A 22812-nucleotide genomic window follows, 5' to 3' on the forward strand; every position below is an offset into this window, starting at 1 on the left:
AGTGTTTGTGTTTGGCTTGCCTATCTTTTACCCCCAGGTTGCAGTGAAAAGTGGGGGAGGTGTAGCTACCAAAAGTACTTGCTACTTTACCAAGAAAAAATATTGTTTCAGAGGGATTCTATCCCATTAATTCGCTGGTTCCAACCATTCCTAGTTTCCTACAGTTTTACTGTCTCACTTGTCTGACGCATCAAAGATGTGATGGCTGCTTTTTCTTGAATATTTTCACTGAGGATAATGGATTCAAGGAGATTCCATCTGAGAGAGATTAATTTTAACATGAAGTCTTCTGTAAGAGAGAGCTCACAACTGTTTACCTGCCTCTGTGTGTGTGTGTGTGTGTGTGTGTTGAACATTAGTAGAACTCGATATGTTTAGCAGATGTACTTCATCCACAACATCCTGGTGACATTTAAATCATAGATGAAAAGAAATTGTGATTGGTTAAGGATCAGTCTTCATCTGTGCCAACGATGCAAAGAAATATTCTTCAGCAATACTCCTCAGGCAGCAAACAGACAGAGTCGGTAGAAAGCAAAAAAGCGCTTTGTGGCATTTCATTCATCTTTACGTTCTGTGTTTCCATCAAGGTTGACTTTACCTTCATCTTTTAGGAGTCGATAAAATATGTACCAGTTGTACACTGGGGTTAATATAATCATCTTACTCCCTCCCCTGAAATTGCTGGCCTTGTGCCAACATTTGAAACCAATATTAAGTAACACTAAATGTTTCAACAGAACAAGAAAATGTTTGTAATCAACATTTTTGGTTGCCATGGCTGGAGAGCCTTAGGTTAGTTTGTCTTGTATTCATGGTTTGAGGAGAAGTCATCAGCCTCACTCTTCGACTTTGTGTGAGTTTGTTGCACATTAGGTACATTCCACAAGTTTTCAGACATTTATGAAATTCTCCAAAATCCTAAATCCTCCTTCAAAGTAGAATGCTTCTCTGACTTCAATTCACTTGTTGTAGCGCTCCAGCCACTTAGTAAAGACCCCTTGGAAATCTTGCAACGGGAAAGTGTCCAGGAGCCTTGTCACAGCCACCCTCATCTCACTGCATTTAAGGTTCTCCTTCGTCAGGGGGGAACAACCAAAAGGTACAGAGAGACCAAGGTCTGTACTACGGCAGACAATTTTGATGGCCATCTCTGTCAAGTTGTCGCTTTCCAGGCTGCTGGTCCCTGGCCATCCTGGAAACAACCTTTGTGCATATTTTACGCTCATTCAAATCTTCAGGAATAATTCTCTGAACATTATTTGCCTCACCAATTCCAAGCTGTTTGCTTCTCTTTATAGAATCACAATGGTCTTCCTCAAGAAAACTGAGGTCCTCATGTTCCTCTCTCCTTCCTCTCTACCATTCATCAACCTCTTTTACCAGAAAAAGGTTAATCCATGACCAGACTGGAGCATTTCATAAGTTTCTGCCCAGTTTTAATAAAATGATGATCCAAATTCTCCTCACCTTCTGACTGCAAACCAATCAGCCGTGACAAGCAATGGGTTAGGGTTTGTTCAAAGTGCTGTTACTGTTCTTTCCTCCAAACTGGAATCACAAAAGTTGGTGGCAGGTCAGCTTATTGGATGTAATTACAATAAGCGAGGACAGTTAGAAGTGCCACTCAATCTTTCTTAAACAATAATTAAACAATAATTAACTTTAAAAGTTTATTTTTGCCATCCTGGGGTAATATCTGAAAATATGGCACCTATACAAAAATTATAATTTCACTTTTATTAAATTTCTTGGTGCTTATATACAAAGTGAGGGAATGGATACTAACTTTCTAAACAGAAAAATGTTTATTAATTTAAAATAAAATCAAACAAAATGTTATTTAAAAAGCAGAAATAAAAATTGCAAAGCAGAATGACTCCATGTTGATTTTTATATTGTGGAAGTTCACATGCACCGGCCCCTTCTCTCTCTCTCTCTCCATCTGTGAGTAAATATATACTCCCCCTCCTATGATTCTTTCTCTCTTACTACATGTAAGTGTTTTAGCATTCATTTACTCATTGCCTGTCACCAAGCCTAATATGTGCACTTGTCCTGCACTCAGCTTTTCACTCACTTTCTCTCTCAAACTCCACCCGTCTAACACCCGTGGACATGTTTACAAAGTTAGAAAACAGCACAGCTCCTTCCATGACTTTCGGAAACATTTTTTCACGCTAAGAGTTGCTGAAGCATGGAACAAACTGCCGACATCATTTGTTAGTTGTCGGAGCACTGCATCCTTCAAAACTTCCAAGCTTCCTGAGATTCGCCAACACTACACCTGATTTCCTCCCCTCCATACACATGCAAGCAAGTATCTGACTCATACATTGTTCACTTCCCAGACATTTGCACATCACTGCATATGCTTTATATGCACTTTTGACAAGTTGTGGGGCACCTGAGCACTGCATACAATAATTTCATTATTATTATTATATTAAGAATGACTGAAGAAATCTACCCAGGAACATTTCTATCAGCTTTTGTTAGAGAGAGAGAGAGAAAAGAGATTATAATACAGAGATAATATTAGAGATTATTGAGTTGTTTACATCCAGTTGATGGATTAACATCAAAGAAAACAGAACTGTTTTTATGCAATTCAAATAGATTTGTTTACTTAATACCTGAATCTAAATAAACAATAAGTGTGTGTGTGTTGTTGTTGTTGTTGTTGAAACATTGACCTCTGTTGACCTGACACAGTGGTCAGATCAATAAACACACTGTCTTTGGTGAATATTCTTGGAATTGGGTCTGAGACATTTATTTTTGAAACCTAATTTGGAATGGCTCAATACTGCTCGTTCCAACCACGACCACCACCATTGGCTGGAATAAATAAATAAATGATTCTATTTGTTTTTAACTGAAGCAAATGAGAAATTACAAACAACAAAACTCAAAAATGTAAAAGGAAAGGGAAAAAGAATTTGTACTCAATCCGTCCTGACTTTGGAAAGATATCTGTTCTAATTAACTGATTTCACTTCATCAACAGATTTATTTACTTTAGACAAACTGAAATATTTTCTTAATTAACATCGCGTTGCTTCTGTCAGCAACGAGTTGTCTCCCCTCGCACCTCGGTTAATATTATGACTAAAGACTGATGATGAGTGAAGAAGTGTTGACTTGTTCGTGGCAGCAATTATTAGTTTCTGTTAATTAACCTACTTGTTAGGTAAACTTTGCTACTGAGAGAGAGAGAGAGAGAGAGAGAGAGAGAGAGAGAAGGATAACTCTAAAATGAATTTATTCCGAAACTTCCAGCAGCTAAAATATCAGTTGTCAGAGACAACACATCATCATCATCATCACTTCTACCACCATCATCACCTTTATTATCATCATCACCACAAACATGATGGCGGGGGGGAGGTTCCTCTAAAGTTGTTGAAGCAATTCCAACCCTGGGGCATATTGGTTGTCGTTGAAATCTTCTTCAGAGTTCCCAATTTCAGTCCATTTCTCTGCAATTCCTGGCAGTAAAACATCCAGAATTGCTTCCATTATGTTCCTTCAAATCCTTTGACCAAAATCTGGCACCATGCTCCTTAGTTCTTCCTAGACAGAGTGGTTATTGGGGTAGTTGTTTTAACCCCAGGTCCATTCTGTGTGAGTACATCTCTCCAGGTTACAGTCTACCTTGGGTTACATGACTCAATGCACCCTTGCTTGCCAGCTCCTGTTAAATGGTCTGACCCATTCCCGGAATGGAAGATGGATATTAAATGAGGATGATGACATCCTGACTGAGTCTCTAAAACCTGTGCAAAGAAAATGATTTCAGACCAAAACAACAATTTAATGGAAGTTTCTTATTTAGGAATTTGTAAAATTATCCTTTTTTTTTTTTTTTTTTTGGGTTCCACAGAACTGGTCCACAACTGAGGTGGCCCCTGCAATGTGGTTCCACAAATACGATCAAACAGAAGCAGTCCCCAAAATAGGACCCACAGATGTAGTCCTGAAGATATCATCCCATGGATGAGCTTCTTATAGACTTGGTATAAAAAGATGACCTTCACCCATGATGTAAGCCATCATGCAGCACGAGGCATGGCAGCTGTGTGGTTAAGCAGCTTGCTTTGTAAGCATCTGGTTCCAGGTTCAGCCCCACTCTGCAGCACATTGGCCAAGTGTCTTCTACAATAGCCCTGAAATGTCCAAAGCCTTATGAATGAATTTGGGAGGTGGAAACTGTGTATCTGTGTGTGGGTGTGGACGTGTTCCACCACTGCTTGACAATTGGTGTTGCTTTGTTTACATCCACACTTAAGAATAAGTACTGAGATCGATTTGTTCCACTAAATCCCTCAAGACAGTGCTCCAGCATTGGCACAGTCCAATGACTGAAACAAATAAAAGATAAATGAAGAGGAATTAGAGGCGCAGGAGTGGCTGTGTGGTAAGAAGCTTGCTTCCCAACCACATGGTTCCAGGCTCAGTCCCACTGTGTGGCACCTTGGGCAAGTGTCTTCTTCTATAGCCTGGGATTGAGTGGAGCCTTGTGAGAGTGGATTTGGTAGGCAGAACCTGAAAGAAGCTTTCCATGTGTGTGTGTGTATATATATATATATATATATATATATATATATTATATATATATATATATATAATATATATATATATATATATATATATATATATATATATATATATATATATAGAGAGAGAGAGAGAGAGAGAGAGAGAGATGTGTGTGTGCTTGTACCCCATCACCACTTGACATGTGGTGTTTGTGTACTTATGTCCCCGTAACTTAGTGGTTTGCCAAAAAAGAACGACAGAATAAGTACTAGGCTTAAAAAAAAATCCTGGGGTCAATAAATTCAACTAACAATTCTTGAAGGCAGTGCCCCAGCATGGCCACAGTCTAATGACTGAAACCAGTAAAAGTGAGAAGAATGAAATTTCTGTCGTGAAATAAGGAATATTCCTTCTAACTCTCCATTTCCTTGGCTGCAGTTCTTGGATATAACTCTTAACTCTCCAATATTTATTCATCTCCTTACTCTCCAATATCGTAATATTTGATATTGAAACAAAAGTCCCTTGATGTCAATTTTGTTTCCTGTCTTCCTTCCAATATTGACCCTCAATAAATGTCTCTCAATTCCTCTCAAATGCTCACCGTTCTCTTGTTTCTTCCATGTTGCCAAATCCAGGTTAAATATGAACCGAGGTAAGTAGAAAGCTGATGTGTTTGCTTGATTTGATGTGATCCTGTTTTACCTTGTGGTGATTTTTTGAGTTTTTCTTCCCTTCTTCTTCTTAAACAGTCTTTGAATTTTTAGCCATTTTCTTCATTCTCAGTCTTTAGCTTTCTTTATTCTAAAATTCTGCAACTTTTAACAGATTTCTTTACCAAAAATCCTTGTACCCGTTGACCTCTCAACGTGTTATGGTTGAAGCGAAGGCATGCGGCCGAGTGGTTTGCGTGTTCAGCTCATAATCATGGGGTCATGAGTTTGATTCCCATCATTGCTTTGTGTCCTTGAACAAGACACTTGACTTCACATCTGGCCATTTTGAACATAAAAACAGAATATTTTGTCTGGACACAGGATCTAGTTTAAATGCCAAAGAGTTAAACTTGAAATAGTATTTGCTGATTTTCTTGGAATTTTTCCTTCATTTCCCTTAGTTTAAATCCAGAATTTTATTCATTCCCCCAACAGCTAAACTGAATAAAATGTTGCCCTTCCCACTTAAATCTTCATCTTTAATTCATCCAAGAAATGTTGTTGTGGTGTATTGAGGACAATAAAACCCAATTCCTTCTTCTTCCTCAGTCAGTCTCAGTGAAACATGAGATGCTAAATAATCTGGAAATGTTACCAAACATAGAACCTGTATCCGTCCTTCGTATCTCACCTTGGAATTAAAGCTGAGCACTTGATTTCCAGAAAAGGTACCAAGATGGCTACAAAACCGACTTTAAGGGGTACAATGGAGATTTTGTCAAGCAGGGGTCTTTGAGTTGTGATTCCAGTAACTGGCTGTTGATTTCTTGGATTTAAATCTCTTCAAGAGAGCAACAAACACAACCAGAAAAGCAGCTGTTTGTGACCCCTAAAAAGTCACATGACCACTCCTTTGACTCCCCCCTCCTCCTTATACAGTCAAATATTTCTCAGTCATTAATTAGTTAAATGTCAGACATTTACTAATAACTTTGAGGCATAATTATGTTAAAGAGAGACAAATACTGGTCTCCTTTGATCTCCTTTGATCTGTTAAATAATGCAATATAATGTGCCACCATTGATCTGTTGTGGTTCGGAATCCAAATGCAATTTGGGAAATTCCGCTGCAGAGGAAGCAAATAGCCACAATGGTGAAACGTGTGTAGGGAACAAGTGATATAAACTGCATTGGGTCTTTGATCATGATTTCTCGTGTGTTTGTTGGATGGAATTGCTTCCACAGCCAGACAAGATATTTGGCTTCAGAGAAACAAACAAAAAAGGGTGCCTCTATGCGGTCACTCACCCTGTTAGAAATAGCTGTCAAACACCCCATGCAGTTACACCTTACAATGTGTTTTTTAAAAAAAAAAAACGGACATATTTGTGCTATAGTCCTAGGTATACTGTGGCTGAAACTAGCTCAAAATTAACTGTTTAATCAAAGTGAAATAATCCACTAAATCCAAGAAGGACGAAAAATAAACATTTTTTTTTTTTCAAAGAAAACTGAAACTATGACGCAATTAGGAAATGTTTTAGATTTTGTTGAATTTAATGTTGAAAGTAGTAGTAGTAGTAGTAGTAGTAGTAGTAGTAGTAGTAGTAGTAGTAGTAGTAGTAGTAGTAGTAGTTATTGTAGTAGTAGAAGTAGTAGTAGTAGTAACAACAACTTTGTTAAAGTCATTCATAGTTACCTCCCTTTAGTTAAGCAGCTAATTGTTCAGGTTAAATGTTTAGTAGACCGGTTGTGTGTGCACACACGCACTTCTTGGCTGGCGATAACCGACGACGACATTATACACACACACACATATATATGTATATATATATATATATATATATATACATACATTCAGGACACATGTATACACAAATTGTATATGTACACACACGTTCATCTGTAAAAACTTGCTATCTCTCTCCCTTTAAAACGGGTTTCAGTTCTTGAACTTCGGTCATGCTGGAGCATCGTCTTTCATGTTTCCACTCACCTCAGCAACCTGGCACAATCAGCAGCATTTCTGAGTTTTGAGTTCAAATTCCGCTGAGGTTAACTTTGCCATTTATCATCTTCGGGTCGTTAGAATAAGATCCTGTGGAGCTCTGGGATCAAAGTAATCGATTTGTCCCATCCCCCCCCCCTCAAAACTTCAGGCGTTGAACCTGTGATGGAAAGAATTTCATTGAATGGCTAAATTGACCAGAGTTACGTCCCTTTGAGAAAGTATTCTGCCGCTGACACAGGGTCTTTCCTGTACCCCACACGCACACACAGGGGCCTGGCTGTGAGTTAACGGGTTTGCTCTGCAACCTCTGCATCTGTCCCCTGGAACAGCACATTGGGAATGCCGACCACTGCTTTGTCAGTGAATTTGGTAATGGAAACTTTAAAAAACCCATCATATATAGGTACTACTTAAGAAGAGTGATCCCGGTGCGCGCACTCGCGTACTCGCACGTCCGCGCTAGCTAGTCGTGACTAGTCGAGCCTCACTTTGAGTTTTTGTGTTTTATTTACTTTGCTAGGTAGTCGTAGGATCGACTAGTCACGACTAGCTAGCGCGGATACGCGAGTGCGCGCACCGGGCCCACTCTTCTTAAATAGTACCTCATATATGTGTGTGTGTGTGTTTATACACATTTGTTATCATCATTTTAGCATCCACTTATCTACTTACCTGTACCTGCTTGGATTAGAGGGAATTCCCTGAGGCAGACGACCCTCAGCTGGGTGCCTTCCCTGTCACCAACCCTCACTCGTTTCCAAGCAAAATAACGTCGTCCTCTTGGCCAGCCATGTCTTCTTCTTTTGGGGAGCCTTTTTACAACAATGGCAGGAGGTCAAGACTAGGAGAGACAAACACACACGCACACACATGCATGCACATATATGACAGGCTTCTTACAGTTTCCATTTGTTTGACTTGAGGCTTTAGTAGAAGATAAATCCCCAAGGTGCCACTGTGTGGGACTGGAGTGGTCAGCAGGCAAGCATCCTGACCAAACACTTCCTTCATTTTCCTTCCCTTCTGCAGAGATTATTTAAAATTATTTCATTTCTGTCTTGAATGTTTCTTTTCCATTTTCCTTCATATTTATTCCCAAATTTTCCCTTCTTCCTTGACATATTTCTTCCATCACAACCGTTCCCCACCCACCCATTCCACCCTCTTCTCCTCCATTTCTCTTATCATCCATCCATACACACCACCATACCTACACAAAAGTAGATTTTCCAAAATGTTTTCCTTTTTTAACTTCTCTCCGTAGAATTCCCTGTTTTTCATACATTCAAGCTTTTATACACTTACGGTGATACACAGACACATGTCTGCATGTATATATACATGTGTGTCATCAGCTTTCTATGCTGGCATGGGTTGGACGATTTGACTGAGGACTGGCGAACCAGATGGCTGCACCAGGCTTCATCTGGTTCGCCAGTCCTCACTCAAAATTCAAATCGTCCAACCCATGCATGTGTGTTTGTGTATATATATATATATATAAATCAAACCAAATCAAAATAGATGAATATCAATGGAATTTGTATCTTTGTGGTTCCAGTACCGGTGGCACACAAGAAAACCATCCGAAGTGGCCGTAGCTGGTACCGCATCGACTGGCCTCCGTGCTGTGGGCACAACAAACACCATCTGATCGTGGCCGTTCGCCAGCCTCACCTGGCACCTGTGTCGGTGGCACATAAAAACACCATCCAAAGACCCGCGACGTAGTCAGTCCACCTGTGCATACCTTCCCTCTTATGACACTTGTGAAGACCTGTTGAGGCAGAGGCAAGTGTGTGACACTTGTGAAGACCTGTTGAGGCAGAGGCAAGTGTGTGACACTTGTGGAGACCTGTTGAGGCAAGTGTGTGACACGCGTGACACTTGTGAAGACCTGTTGAGGCAAGTGAAAATCAAACCAAATCAAAATAGATGAACATCAATGGAATTTGAATTTGTATCTTTGTGGTTCCAGTACCGGTGGCACACAAGAAAACCATCCGATCGTGGCCGTTCGCCAGCCACATCTGGCACCTGTGTCGGTGGCACATAAAGACACCATCCGAAGACCCGGCGACGTAGACAGTCCACCTGTGCATACCTTCCTTCTTGTGACACTTGTGAAGACCTGTTGAGGCAAGTGAAAATCAAATCAAATCAAAACAAATCAAAATAGATGAGCATAAATGGAATTTGTATCTTTGTGGTACCAGTGCCGGTGGCACACAAGAAAATCATCCGAACGTGGCCGTAGCCAGTACCGCATAGACTGGCCTCCGTGCTTTGGGGACGTAACAAACACCATCCGATCGTGGCCGTCCGCCAGCCTCATCTGGCACCTGTGTCGGTGGCACATAAAAACACCATCCGAGCGTGGCCGTCTGCCAGCCTCGTCTGGCACCTGCCAGCCTCATCTGGCACCTGTGTCGGTGGCACATAAAAACACCATCCGAGCGTGGCCGTCTGCCAGCCTCGTCTGGCACCTGTGTCGGTGGCACATAAAAACACCATCCGAGCGTGGCCGTTCGCCAGCCTCGTCTGGCACCTGTGTCGGTGGCACATAAAATCACCCACTACACTCTCGGAGTGGTTGGCGTTAGGAAGGGCATCCAGCTGTAGAAACACTGCCAGATCTGACTGGCCTGGTGCAGCCTTCGGGCTCCCCAGACCCCAGTTGAACCGTCCAACCCATGCTAGCATGGAAAACGGACGCTAAATGATGATGATGATGATGATGATGATATATATATATATATAATGTCAGGTCACTTTCAAGTGCTACTGGTAACATGTAACCCAGTACAACCTGATACATGGTCAGGTTGTTGGCGACTAAACCGGCAACCCCACCAAGCTCGCTTGGTGAGGAGGTTGTTTATTGGACACCCTGCGGGATGAAAAACAAAACCTGTCAAAGGGCGGAGGAACTCTTGAGAGTCAACGGCCATCCAATAAATGTCTTAAGGCTGTATCATGCGCAGGGACATAGAAATAATCGGACTGAATACCCGATCACGTGGTTAAACCATTGGGAGTGAAGGACTCCTAGCCTTTGTTAGGGCATCCCTCTTGGAGAAGGTAACTCAGGTAACTGGGATAACTCCGACATAAAACCTGCGGCTCAGTGGTTACCGATGATGTTGACTTGTTTTCTTTTCGGATTATGGCTGCTGTTGCTTAGTGAGTGGGATTGACTCAGTGCACAGCTTTTCCTCACTTTAAAAAAAATCTTCTTGCTCAGGCATTGCACAATAACAACATTGATTAAGCTTCGTGCAATGGCCATACTCGACAACGAGGGGGCAGCCACCATATATATATATATGTTATATACATATATATACACACAGACACATACAGTGTTTCTTCACTATTTACAATGTTTTTCTGTATTTATATTTTATTCAATTTAATCGCCACAAATAATTGGGTGACATGTTTTCTTAAAGTTCTGCAAAGAGAGAGAGAGAGAGAGAGAGAAGGGGGTGAGAGAAAGAGAAGGCTTGTTGCAGAATCTTAAGAAAACATGTCACCCAGTTATTTGTGGCAATCAAATTGAATAAAATATAAATATATAAAAAACATAAATAGTGAAGAAACACTGTATGTATCTGTACACACACACACACTCACACACATATATATATATCATACATGAGTGTACATGGAAAAATGCAAGCAAAAGAAATAATATTCATAAGATTATAAACCTGGAAAATTACAGCAAAATACAGAAGAAGAAAATTTTTACTTAAAATATTTGCAGCTAAGAATGAAATTTCAAATAAAATATTTAGATTTAGAAAATATTAGCTTTTATTAAAACCAAAAATTTTATTACAAGTTATTACTTCTATTTGTTATTAATTGTTATTTCTATTAAAATGAAAAATAATGCAATTAAAATATTTTTTGCACTTTAAAAAAATTCATTTCTTTTGATTATTAATTAATAATTAAAAATTTGAAAATAGGGTATAAAAGATAATACTAGTATATAATTAGTACAACAAATAGAATAATACAAAAATTAGTTATATATTATAGTAAAATCTTCCTATAACAACAATTTCACAGTAAAATTTGCTTGAGTTATTGCCAAATCTTCACATTTTTAGTCTTGACCCTATTTTTTAAATAATGAATTTGCCTACCATATATACTATTCTACTTTGCATAAAACTTTAGCTATATTCGTACTTCTGGCTCTCATCTTTTAAGCATTCTAGTGTCAATATTTTAACTTGTCCTCTAATTTTCCAGGTTTATAACCTTAAGAATATTATTTCTCTTGCTTGCATTTTTCCATATAATCCATGTTTTTTCCAGGCCAAGCTATTATACTAATTAACAATGTGTCAAATGTGTCAATTAGTGGTGTTGTTGATAATTTTTTCCTTACCTCAATGACGCTGGTAACATATATTAAAAGTCCCCTTATAGAACTATATTCATAAAAAAGTATAGAACTATATTGTCACCCACAAATTTGAAAAACAAACACTCATAACCTTTTCCTTTTAAAACCTCATTGCATGAGATTGATACCATGAAATTCCTCGAATTGAGCTCTATCATTTAAGCTTAAGTTTGTTTTTAAAATAAAAAAAGGAAATTATACTTAAATCCAATTTTTTGCCTTACTTATGTATTTTTTCATGATATCTTGCTTCACAACTTTTTTGATACAAATTTTTGTTGCATGAGAACAAAACTATGAAATTCTTCATGCTTTTTTCTGTCATTGAAGCTAAGATAAATATATTTTGCTTTTAAAATAAAAAAGTTATTTAGATCTAAACTTGATTGGTGATGTTACTTACTCTCCTAGGATCAAATCTCAATTTTTTATGCCAAAATGTAGCTAGGGACCAGTCCTCTTCAACAATGTTAACAGCTTTCAATTTGGTTAAGAACTGAATTAGCAACAAGCTCTGAAAGATGCTGCACGTGAGTAACTTCCGGCTTTAAGAATATTATTCAACTCCTACTTTAGTAGTTGGAGGATACATACAACAAAATATATGCAAGTATAACAACAATGGACATGGGATTTTATTAATGCTGCTATACAAGTGTGTGTGTGTGTGTGTGTGTGTGTGTGAAGCTCACCAGTAGCTGCTGCTTCTTCTTCTTCTTCTTCTTCTTCTTCCCCGTTCTTCCTCTGAGAGTGTAGCTGTGAGAATAAGATTAAGCTGGGCAAAGTTCAAAGAGCTCCTACCCCTGCTGGCAACAAAGGGCCTCTCCCTCAGAGTGTAAGGTAGATTGTATGATACCCACATGCAAACAGCTATGCTGCATGGCAGTGAAACATGGGGTGTGACAGCTGAGGACATGCGTAGGCTTGAAAGAAATGAAGCCAGTATGCTTTGCTGGATGTGCAATGTCAGTGTGCATGGATGACAGAGTGTAAGCATCTTGAGAGAAAGTTGGGCATAAGAGGCATCAGATGTGGTGTGCGAGAGAGACGACTGCGCTGGTGTGGTCACGTGATGCGTATAGATGAGGACAGCTGTGTAATGAAGTGCAGATCTCTAACTGTGGAGTGAACCTGTGGTAGAGGTAGACCCAGGAAGACATGGGATGAGGTGGTGAAGCATGATCTTTGAACTTTGGGCCTCACAGAAGCAGTGACTAGTGATTGAGACCTTTGTCGATATGCTTTGCTTGAGAAGACCCATCAAACCAAGTGCACCCATGCTGGTGGCATGTAAAGAACATCTTTTGAATGTTGGGCCTGATGGAGGCAAAGTGGCTGAGTTCCTTTCAAGAGTTGGGCCACATGGAGCAATGACCAAGACCCTTGGCATTATGCTGTGCTTGAGAAGAAGACCCATCAAGCCAAGTAAAACCACAGTCATGGCTGATACTGGTGTCACACAATCGGCACATAAAAGCACCCAGGTCGCACACAAATGGCACCTGTGCCAGCTGGCATGTAAAAGCACCCATTACATTCTCCGAGGGGTTGGTGTTAGGAAAAGCATCCAGCTGTAGAAAACCATGCCAAATCCCCCTGAAATCTGATGCAGCCTTCTTGCATGCCAGCCTGGACAAACTGTCCAACCCATGCCAGCAGGAATAACGGACGTTAAACGATGATGATGATGATAATAATATATATATATATATATATATATAGTGCACTTGAGCATTGTATACTATAAGTTCATTATTATTATTGTTCCATATACACTCAACAGATTAAACTGTTGGAAAAGAAAAGTTCTTAACATCGGCTTACAACAAATAAACTTAGATGCCAAGACCCCTCCTAAGTATCCTAGCTGTCCTTAATAACACTATTTTCTCCAGGTGTACTAAACTGGGTTTTATGCCTATTTCCTCTGTCCATCTGTTCAAATCTTCAGAGATAGTTCCCAATGCCCCTATAACTACTGGGATACATTTTACCTGCACTTTCCATAGACTCTGTAACTCCATGGCTATGTCCTGCTACTTTGCTATTTTTTCTGTACCTCTCATATTGACTTTCTCATCATTTGGGACTGTGAAGTCGATTACCTGGTACTTTCTACTCTCTCTTTGCTTACTACTACTAAATCAGACATTCTAGCTTCTATTACTCTGTCAGTCTGAATGTTATAATCCCATACACACACACACACACACACACACACACACATTTATATGTCACTAGCAGCTCAGCCCAGTTTCACCCGGTCTGTTTGGGTGATGTGGCTGTTATCGTTTTGGTTAGGCATAATCTGTAACAGCGTTTGTCAACCTTATCATTTCAGGTCCCCTGTTTCAAATGAAGCCTCCAGCTATATGAAAATTTCCTAACCCCCCCCCCTCCCCCGCCCCGTCAGAAAACAGCTTCTAAGCAACTGGTTGTTTTAATGACAGAAGAAAGAGGGAAATTCTATTAGAAACAGTTTTAATCAATTTTCTCAATAAGTATGGGGGTTAGGGAAAAAATCAAACTCTATTCCAATCTATGCTCCTGTCGCCACACGTGTGCCATTTTTCACACAAATCCACCCAGCCATTTGGCTGTGAACCCCAAGACAAGAAAGAATACAACGATTGCCCATGTCCAATTTATATTATAGATTTAATGTACAGCGTATAAAGATAAGGGTTGCTAATAGTTTCTTGATATGGAGACATGTTTCCAGGCAGGTTTGAGACACGTACCTTGTGTCTCCAAGCAATCTTCAACAAACTATTAGCAACTCGTATCTTTATACTGTGACCTCATTAAATGACCTCCCTCACTGAATGGAATACATTTTTTAGTTGATCTTATCATAACAGAACAGTAAATTATATATATATACACACACACACACACCTACAGTAATTTTGAAAATAAAACTTTTATTTATCTCACCTGCTTTACAGCTATTTCATATCAAGACTGTTATTGTGGATGTTCATTGGAGCATTTATTTTTCAACATGTAAGGACTTAGTTTTTACTACCTTTCTTTCTCTCTCTCTCTCTCTCTCTCTCTCTCTCTCTCTCTCTCTCTCTCTCTCTCTCTCTCTCTCTCTCTCTCTCTCTCTCTTAATTTTTAGGAGTGGCTGTGTGGTAAGTAGCTTGCTAACCAACCACATGGTTCCGGATTCATTCCCACTGCTTGGCATCTTGGGCAAGTGTTTTCTGCTATAGCCCCGGGCGGACCAATGCCTTGTGAGTGGATTTGGTAGACGGAAACTGAAAGAAGCCTGTCGTATATATGTATATATATATATATATGTGTGTGTGTGGTGTGTGTCTGTGTTTGTCCCCCTAGCATTGCTTGACAACCGATGCTGGTGTGTTTACATCCGCGTCACTTAGCGGTTCGACAAAAGAGACCGATAGAATAAGTACTGAGCTTACAAAGAATAAGTCCCGGGGTCGATTTGCTCGACTAAAGGTGGTGCTCCAGCATGGTCACAGTCAAATGACTGAAACAAGTAAAAGAGTATATATATATATATATATATATGAATTGAACAAAAGCACAATAGAGGGCATTAAAACTTTCAGATGGATGGACGATACAAAGGCGGACAAGAGAAACAACAATTAGAAGAACAGGCAAAAAAAAAGACAGGTCATTCGTGGCTTTCTCTCCTCAGTCAAGTTCGATCTGGTTGCTCCCAAAAGTGTCTAAGCTAAGAGCATAAAAGACCCCTTTGTAAGAAAGCTAGCGAATGTGTACGGCAACAAAGACAAAAGAAAAACACACAAACAAAAGAAACGGAGAACCTGGTATACAATACAAGCAACATGGGGTGGGGGGAACCAAAAAAAAAAGGCATTCAACACATTTTGTAGGGGTTGATGACTGGCACCCATGCCAGTGGAGCGCTAACAGCTCCATCCAAGCAGGATCACTGCCAGAGCAGCTGTCTGGTTTCCGTGCTGGTGGGCATGTAAAAAGCACTGTTTGAGTATGATCGTTACCAGCGATGCCTTACTGGCACGTGAACAAAACATTCGAGCGAGGTCGTTGCCAGTGTCGCTGGACTGACTCCTGTGCAGGTGGCACATAACAAGCACCATTTGAGCGTGGCCGTTGCCAGTGCTGCCTGACTGACCCTCGTGCCAGTGGAACATAACAAGCACTCACTACACTCACGGAGTGGTTGGTGTTAGGAAGGGCATCCAGCTGTAGAAACTCTGCCAGATCAGATTGGAGTCTGGTGCAGCCATCTGGCTCTCCAGCTCTCAGTCAAATCGTCCAATCCATGCTAGCATGGAAAGCAGACATTAAACGATGATGATGATGATGATGATGATTATTATTATTATTTAAAGCAGTTTGATTTGGTTCCATGCTTCTTAAAGTTTCCCAGAAACCCAGCTCCTCCAGATTCAGCAGACCAAGTCCGAATGAGCTTGCGTTTCTCTTGAAAGTCTGCAAAACTTTAAGCTGCATGGAACCAAATGAAACTGGTTTAAATATTAACAAGAGATATATATAATCAGTGTAAATATGGTTTTGTGTCGACTTTCTAAAAAAACGGATGCTGGAGCTATTTGAAATGTTTACATTAAATTATTTCAGTCTTATTGGGGTTATATAAATGGTGGTGGTGGTGGTGGTGGCGGTGGCGTGATGATGTGGGTGTGTTGGGGGATTCTTATCTCCACACAGACACTGTTTTCATGTCTGTGGTGCTAATTAAGCTAAACCATCTGTGATATCAGACCCTTGGAGGTGCCCTTAGACCAACAAAATTTCTATCATCACACACACGCATATATGTGTGTTTATATGTATGTATATACTCTCACCCACCCCCATCCTCTCGGTTAGGAGGCAGAAGCACTTGTACACACACAACAGAAACTTCCACCTACCAAATTCCATCATAAGGCTTCAGTCAGCCCATGGTTATAATATTTATACGTGCAAGAGTCGTCTAAAAGAATATAAGTCAGGGAAGAGAGCAGTTGCCATATTCCTTCCCATGCTGGCCAACTCTGATGACTGATTATATATCCTTTGTGCTCGTCAGAATTCACTGATGTGGAACGGAATATGGCGACTGCTCTCCTCCCTCGTTTAGGAGAGTAAACTTATATAATCAGTTTGTTGCCTAACTCTCCTTTGGATTCTTTACGCGAAACCAATTAATAAGATCAGCCATGATGGCAGAACCATTAAAACGCTGGGCAAAATGCTTTGCAGTATTTCGTCTGCCGCTACGTTCTGAGTTCAAATTCCGCCGAGGTCGACTTTGACTTTCATCCTTTCGGGGTCGATAAATTAAGTACCAGTTACGCACTGGGATCGATATAATCGACTTAATCCATTTGTCCCCTCTATGTTTAGCCCCTTGTGGGCAATAAAGAAATAGGATATTTAATATATATCATCAGCATCATCATTTAATGTCCGTTGTCCATGCTGGCATGGGTTGGATGGTCTGACCAGGGTTGGAGAGCTGAAGGGCTGCACCAGAGCCCAGTCTGATTTGGCAGGGTTTCTGTGTCTGGATGCCCTTCCGAACACCAACTGCTCCAAGAGGGTAATGAGTTGTTATACATACAAGTTGTGTGACCCCAGGATCTACCGTTACAACAATTTTACTTGGCTTCATAAGTCTTTGACTCCAGCATGGCCATATTGCCAGAGGTGTTGGTCATTTATCATCTGAGGCAGTGTGTGTGTATTTTATTTCTTTTACTTGATTCACTCATTGAAATTAACCCCAGTAATTTTTAAAAGCCTGGTACTTATTCTGTTGGACTCCTTTGCTGAACTGCTAAGTTATGGGGATGTAAACTCTCCAGCACTGGTTGTTAAGTGGTGGTGAGAAACAAACACAAATGCAAACGTGTGTGTGCACACACACACATGAGGTGGCGTGGTGGCTGAATCATTAGCATACTGGGTGAAATGCTTAGTGGTATTTCATCTGTCTTCACGTTCTGAGTTCAAATTCTGCCAAGGTCGACTTTGCCTTTCATCGTTCTGGGGTCGATAAATTCAGTATCAGTTACATACTGGGGTCAATCTAATCGACTGGCCCTTCTCCTCAAAAATTTCGGGCCCTGTGCCTAGAGTAGAAAAGAATATTTTAGTCCAGTCATTAATGTTATCAAACATTGAATTACAAAAATAATAAAAGACAATAAGGAGAAATAAACAACCAGGTAGATAGGTAAAAATAGGTAAATAGGTGAGAAGTCAATAGGTAGACAGGCAGGTAAGATGTGTGATTGTGTTTTGTTAAGTGTTATTGATCAATTTTTCTGACTGGTGTGGCAGGAACGGAAATGACACATGTCGTTTGAAAGTAACAATTGAGTTTATTGATTTGAAGAAATCTTTTCAAATGCAAGATTGAAACCATGGTAACTGAGATTGTGTGTGTGTGTGTGTGTTTACAACCAGATTATCACAAGTTCTTTTACATCACTGGTCACAATGCCCTTCTATTTTTCCATTGATTGTGCGCTTCTCTTCCATTTGCTGCAAAACTGTTTCTTCATACCATTGTCTTGGAGGTTTTCTGAATGGTCTCTCCCAGTTTCATGGACACAATTCAACCACTGCTGCATCTGTTGTCTCTGAGTCTTTCCACATATCCAATGTCAAGTGGAACTTACCTTTTTTTCTAATCTCTGATTGCATTGTTCACTCCAGGCCAGAGGATAACACTGAAGACATTCACACACAACAGCTCGTCGTCCGTCTCTCATTTGAACCTGTCTTTAATCAAGGCTAATCTCTTTCATTTCCTTCTTCATTCAAGGTTTCAGCTTTCAATGTCTGGCCATAGATTTGCTCTTTCTCTCTCAGACGCCCTCCTTCCTCTCCTTCGTCTCCTTCGTCTCCTTCGTCTCCTTCGTCTCCTTCCTCTCCTTCGTCTCCTCGTTTTCATTACTTCTGCCACCATTGTTTCTCATTTGTGCATTTTGTTTATTCTCAATGTCGGTCTCTGTCATTTACTCTGACATTTCTGTGACAGACACAAATGTTGTCTGTGAATCAAAAGTGTGTTCATAGCTTGATGCTGACTCCACCATTTCAGTCTTTGGTGACCATTTCATGACAAACAATGAGGGCTGATCTCAAGATGCTGAGCCCCAAAGAGGAAAAAACCAAAAAATTGTGATGACAAGGGGTTCATTGTGTTTGAAAAGACCTGTTTTTTTTTTTTTTGTGGCAAAACTGAGGTGTTAAAAGAATTTTGTTTCTACCTGTACCCAGTGGGTCCTGTCCCTACATCCAGTCTCCCCTCAACCCCCTAACACCCATCCTTCCTTCACTCTTCTAACTATGGCACTACTTACTTAGCTGCTGTAATTCTTTGAGAACAGAACTGGCGCAGATTTCATCCCCACTTCTGTACCCCTTGCTTCCTTTTCGAACCATTTCCTATAAATGTCATTCATTCTCGTTAGCATCGTTCCTTAATCACTTTTTTCACCAATTACCTTCTTTTCGTGTCTTCACCTATGTCTGTCTAATTTCCCTCTCGGCTCCATCTTTGGGTCTGCCATACTTTATCTGAAACAGCTCTCATATTTGGCAGCCCTTCTCAATGTCCCCTTGTTGTGTCTGACATCAATACCCTCCACCTCACTCTTGTCACTCCACTCATTAGACCCCACCTCCACCCACCTCTAACTTCCATCTCTGCCACTCTTCCTCTCCCTACCCTCCCCCTTATCACTTCCTCTTTCCTGACCTAATTCTCTCTTTCTCTCCCCCCTCCTGCCCCCATATTCATGTTTCTCGCCACCCTTCCTGCCAATCCACTGAACATACCCTTTCTTATCCTCCCCTCCTTATTTCTTGATGAACTGTTTTGCCACCCCCAACACTACCCTCTTATCTCCTTCCCAACAACTCCCACCCACCCTTATTGATGTAGGGTACTCATCTATCTCCTCCATAGCTTTGTCCCTCTAACATACTCCCCCCACCTCTCAGTTCAGTGGTCTTTGTCTTGCAAGTTACTTGGTAACCTCACTTGCGCAGGGGGGAGGGGGCTTGTAAAAAGCAGCCAGTACACTTTCTGAAGTGGTTGGCATTAGGAAGGGCATTCGCCAGTTGGAACCATGTCAAAGCAGAAACTGTATCTTGGTGCATTCCACTGGCTTGTTGGATCCAGTCATGCTGCCTGTGATGATGATGATGATGATGACGCCGCCGATGACGACAATGATGATGATAGTAATGATGACAATGACAATGACGACAATGATGATGATGACGACGACGACGATGATGATGATGATGACGACGATGACGATGATAATGATGATGATGATAGTGATGATGACAATGACGACGATGACGATAATGATGATGATGATAGTGATGATGACAATGACGACGATGACGATGATAATGATGATGATGATAGTGATGATGACAATGACGACAATGATGATGATGATGACGATGATGATGATGACAATGACGACGATGATGATGATGATGACGACGACGATGATGATAGTGATGATGACAATGACGATGATGATGATGACAATGATGACGACGATTATGATGATGATGATGACGACGACGATGATGATAGTGATGATGACAATGACGATGATGATGGTATATGTATGGAGAAAAAAAAAACAAACTCATTTGCCATTAGTGTTTGTGCCAACTTCTTGCAAGAGACCTGAATCTCTCCGCTTTCCCAATAGATTTGGGTGAATCACTGGAATCAAATAAATTTTTTTTCTTCTCTCAAATTCTAATAAGAAAAAAGAATTTTCTAATTTCTGGAGAAAATAGAAAGATTTCACCTTTTGTCTGAATGTTGTTGTAACAAACTGGACTGAATATAAAAATCTATTTCTTAAGAGTAATAAATATATTTTAACTAAATACATTTATCACATGTGATAACTCTATTACACCTCAATACATTTATCACATGTGATAACTCTATTACACCTCAATACATTTATCACATGTGATAACCCCATTCTCTCTCTCTCTCTCTTTCCCACCCACACACACACACACTATATTTGGATCAATAATCTATCCCAAAGCCTGACCTCTTTTTATTCTCTTTCTTATTCTCTCTGCACCACATTCTCTCATTCTCTCAATCTCTCATTCTTTAACATTTATTCGCTGTTTATTTATTCATAGATATTATATATTTACTAACAAACTTCTTGCCTGATAAATGACAAACTCATTTTAGAGGCATCTTCTATGCACATTCAGCACAAATCAACTAATATCAAGGGATCTAGTTTGTTGTTCTTGTTGCTGCTGCTACCATTGCTTCCTTTTTTTCTTTCTTTATTAGTTTTCCAGTGACAAATGACCTTAGAACTCGCCTGCATTGGATTGTTCCTTAATCCACTAACCATTTTCTCTGGCCCCCCTTCCCTTGCTATTACTAAACGTTCCTATCCCCCCCCCCCGCCTCTTCTCCCAAAATCTATTCTCGCTGCTAATTCTGACTAATCTTTGTTAAAGCCATATGTTTGACTCTCGTAAATCAATCTTTATTTGCTGTGGTATTCTGTAGGCTTATCTGCCGCAATATTACCATAATCTACAGTGCCATAGGATGGTCAAGTATGGAATACTTTAACAGAGATAGCCTCACTCCCCAATATCAATCAACTTGCTTCTCAAAGCTTCAGCAGCGACAAAAACAACAACTACCACTACTACCACTACTACTACTCATCCTCCTATTACTACTACTACTACTACAGTAATGTCCATAACGAGTCTGTGGAACATGGATAAAAGAAATATGTATAAATTTCAGCACTCCAGGAGTTACTTACAAAATGGTAAGTTCCAGATATTTCATCTTTTCCTGTGTGTTTTTCCCTCCCCACCGAGAATTCTGTGTCCAACTATTTGCTAAACACCTACATACATACATACACACACATATACATATATATATATATAATATATATATATATATATGCACACACATACACACACAAGCATACACACATACATATATACACTTACACAAGAATATATATATACACACACACACACAAGCACAAATATGCACACATGTACAGACAAGAGACCATGGTGTGTTGTGACCCCAGCACTAAAGGGGTCGCCCCCCCCTCTCTTTTACTTGTTTCAGTTATGAGACTGTGCCCATGCTGGGGCACCATGTCAAAGAAGTTTTAGTCAAATAAACTGATCCCAGAACTTACCCTTTTTTTTAAACCCTGCTACTTATTCTGTCAGTCTCTTTTGCCAAATTGCTAAGTCATGGGGAGGTAAACACACCAACACCTTTTGTCAAGTGATGGTTGGGCACACACACACACACACACACACACACACACACACATTCTTTTACTTGTTTCAGTCATTTGACTGTGGCCATGCTGGAGCACCACCTGTAGTCGAATAAATCGACTCCAGGACTTATTCTTTGTAAGCCTAGTACTTATTCTATCAGTTTCTTTTGCTGAACTGCTAGGTTACAGGGACATAAACATGTCAACATCAGTTGTCAAGCAATAGTAGGTGGGGGGGGAACAAACATAAACACACAAATATATACATACATATATATATATATATATATATATATCATCATCATCATCATCATCGTTTAACGTCCGCTTTCCGCGCTAGCACGGGTTGGACGGTTTGACCGGTCTGGGAAGCCAGGGGCCGCTCCAGGCTCCAGTCTGAATCTGGCAGAGTTTCTCTACGGCTGGATGCCCTTCCTAACGCCAACCACTCCGTGAGTGGATTGGGTGCTTTTTACGTGCCACCTGCACAGGGGCCGGAGGGTCCGGCATCGTCACGATCGGATTCGAGCATTTTAACGTGTCAGCGGCACGGGGGCAACGAGGTCCGGGGTACTTTGGGGATTGGGGTATTTTGGGGATCCAGGGTACTTTGGGGATCCGGGGTACTTTGGGGATCCGGGGTACTTAGAATGGGTAGGGGGGTACTTAGAATGGGTAGGGGGGTACTTAGAATGGGTAGGGGGTATGTGGAATTGCTGCAGAAAGCAGCCCGGGTCTTTGTAGTCACAGCATATCTCCAGAGATCTCGGTCCTTCGCCATTGCCTCAGTGAGGCCCAATGCTCTGAGGTCATGCTTGACCACCTCATCCCATGTCTTCCTGGGTCTACCTCTCCCCCTG

The 22812-nt window shown here is 40.5% G+C and overlaps 1 protein-coding gene and 1 long non-coding RNA gene across 2 annotated transcripts in view; one reads left to right on the forward strand and one right to left on the reverse strand.

The window, feature by feature from the left end:
* LOC115230528 (anoctamin-8-like) overlaps positions 1-22812 on the forward strand; it is a 132401-nt gene that overhangs the window by 55475 nt on the left and 54114 nt on the right. The window lies entirely within an intron of this gene.
* Positions 772-21024, reverse strand: LOC118762186. Its single transcript, XR_004997964.1, has 3 exons — positions 20944-21024; positions 9315-9321; positions 772-781 (listed from the first exon to the last, which is right to left on the reverse strand). It is a non-coding gene; the product is annotated as an uncharacterized LOC118762186 (long non-coding RNA).

This window comes from Octopus sinensis, linkage group LG2 (genome assembly GCF_006345805.1).
Source record: "Octopus sinensis linkage group LG2, ASM634580v1, whole genome shotgun sequence".
Taxonomy (NCBI): Eukaryota; Metazoa; Mollusca; class Cephalopoda; order Octopoda; family Octopodidae; genus Octopus; species Octopus sinensis.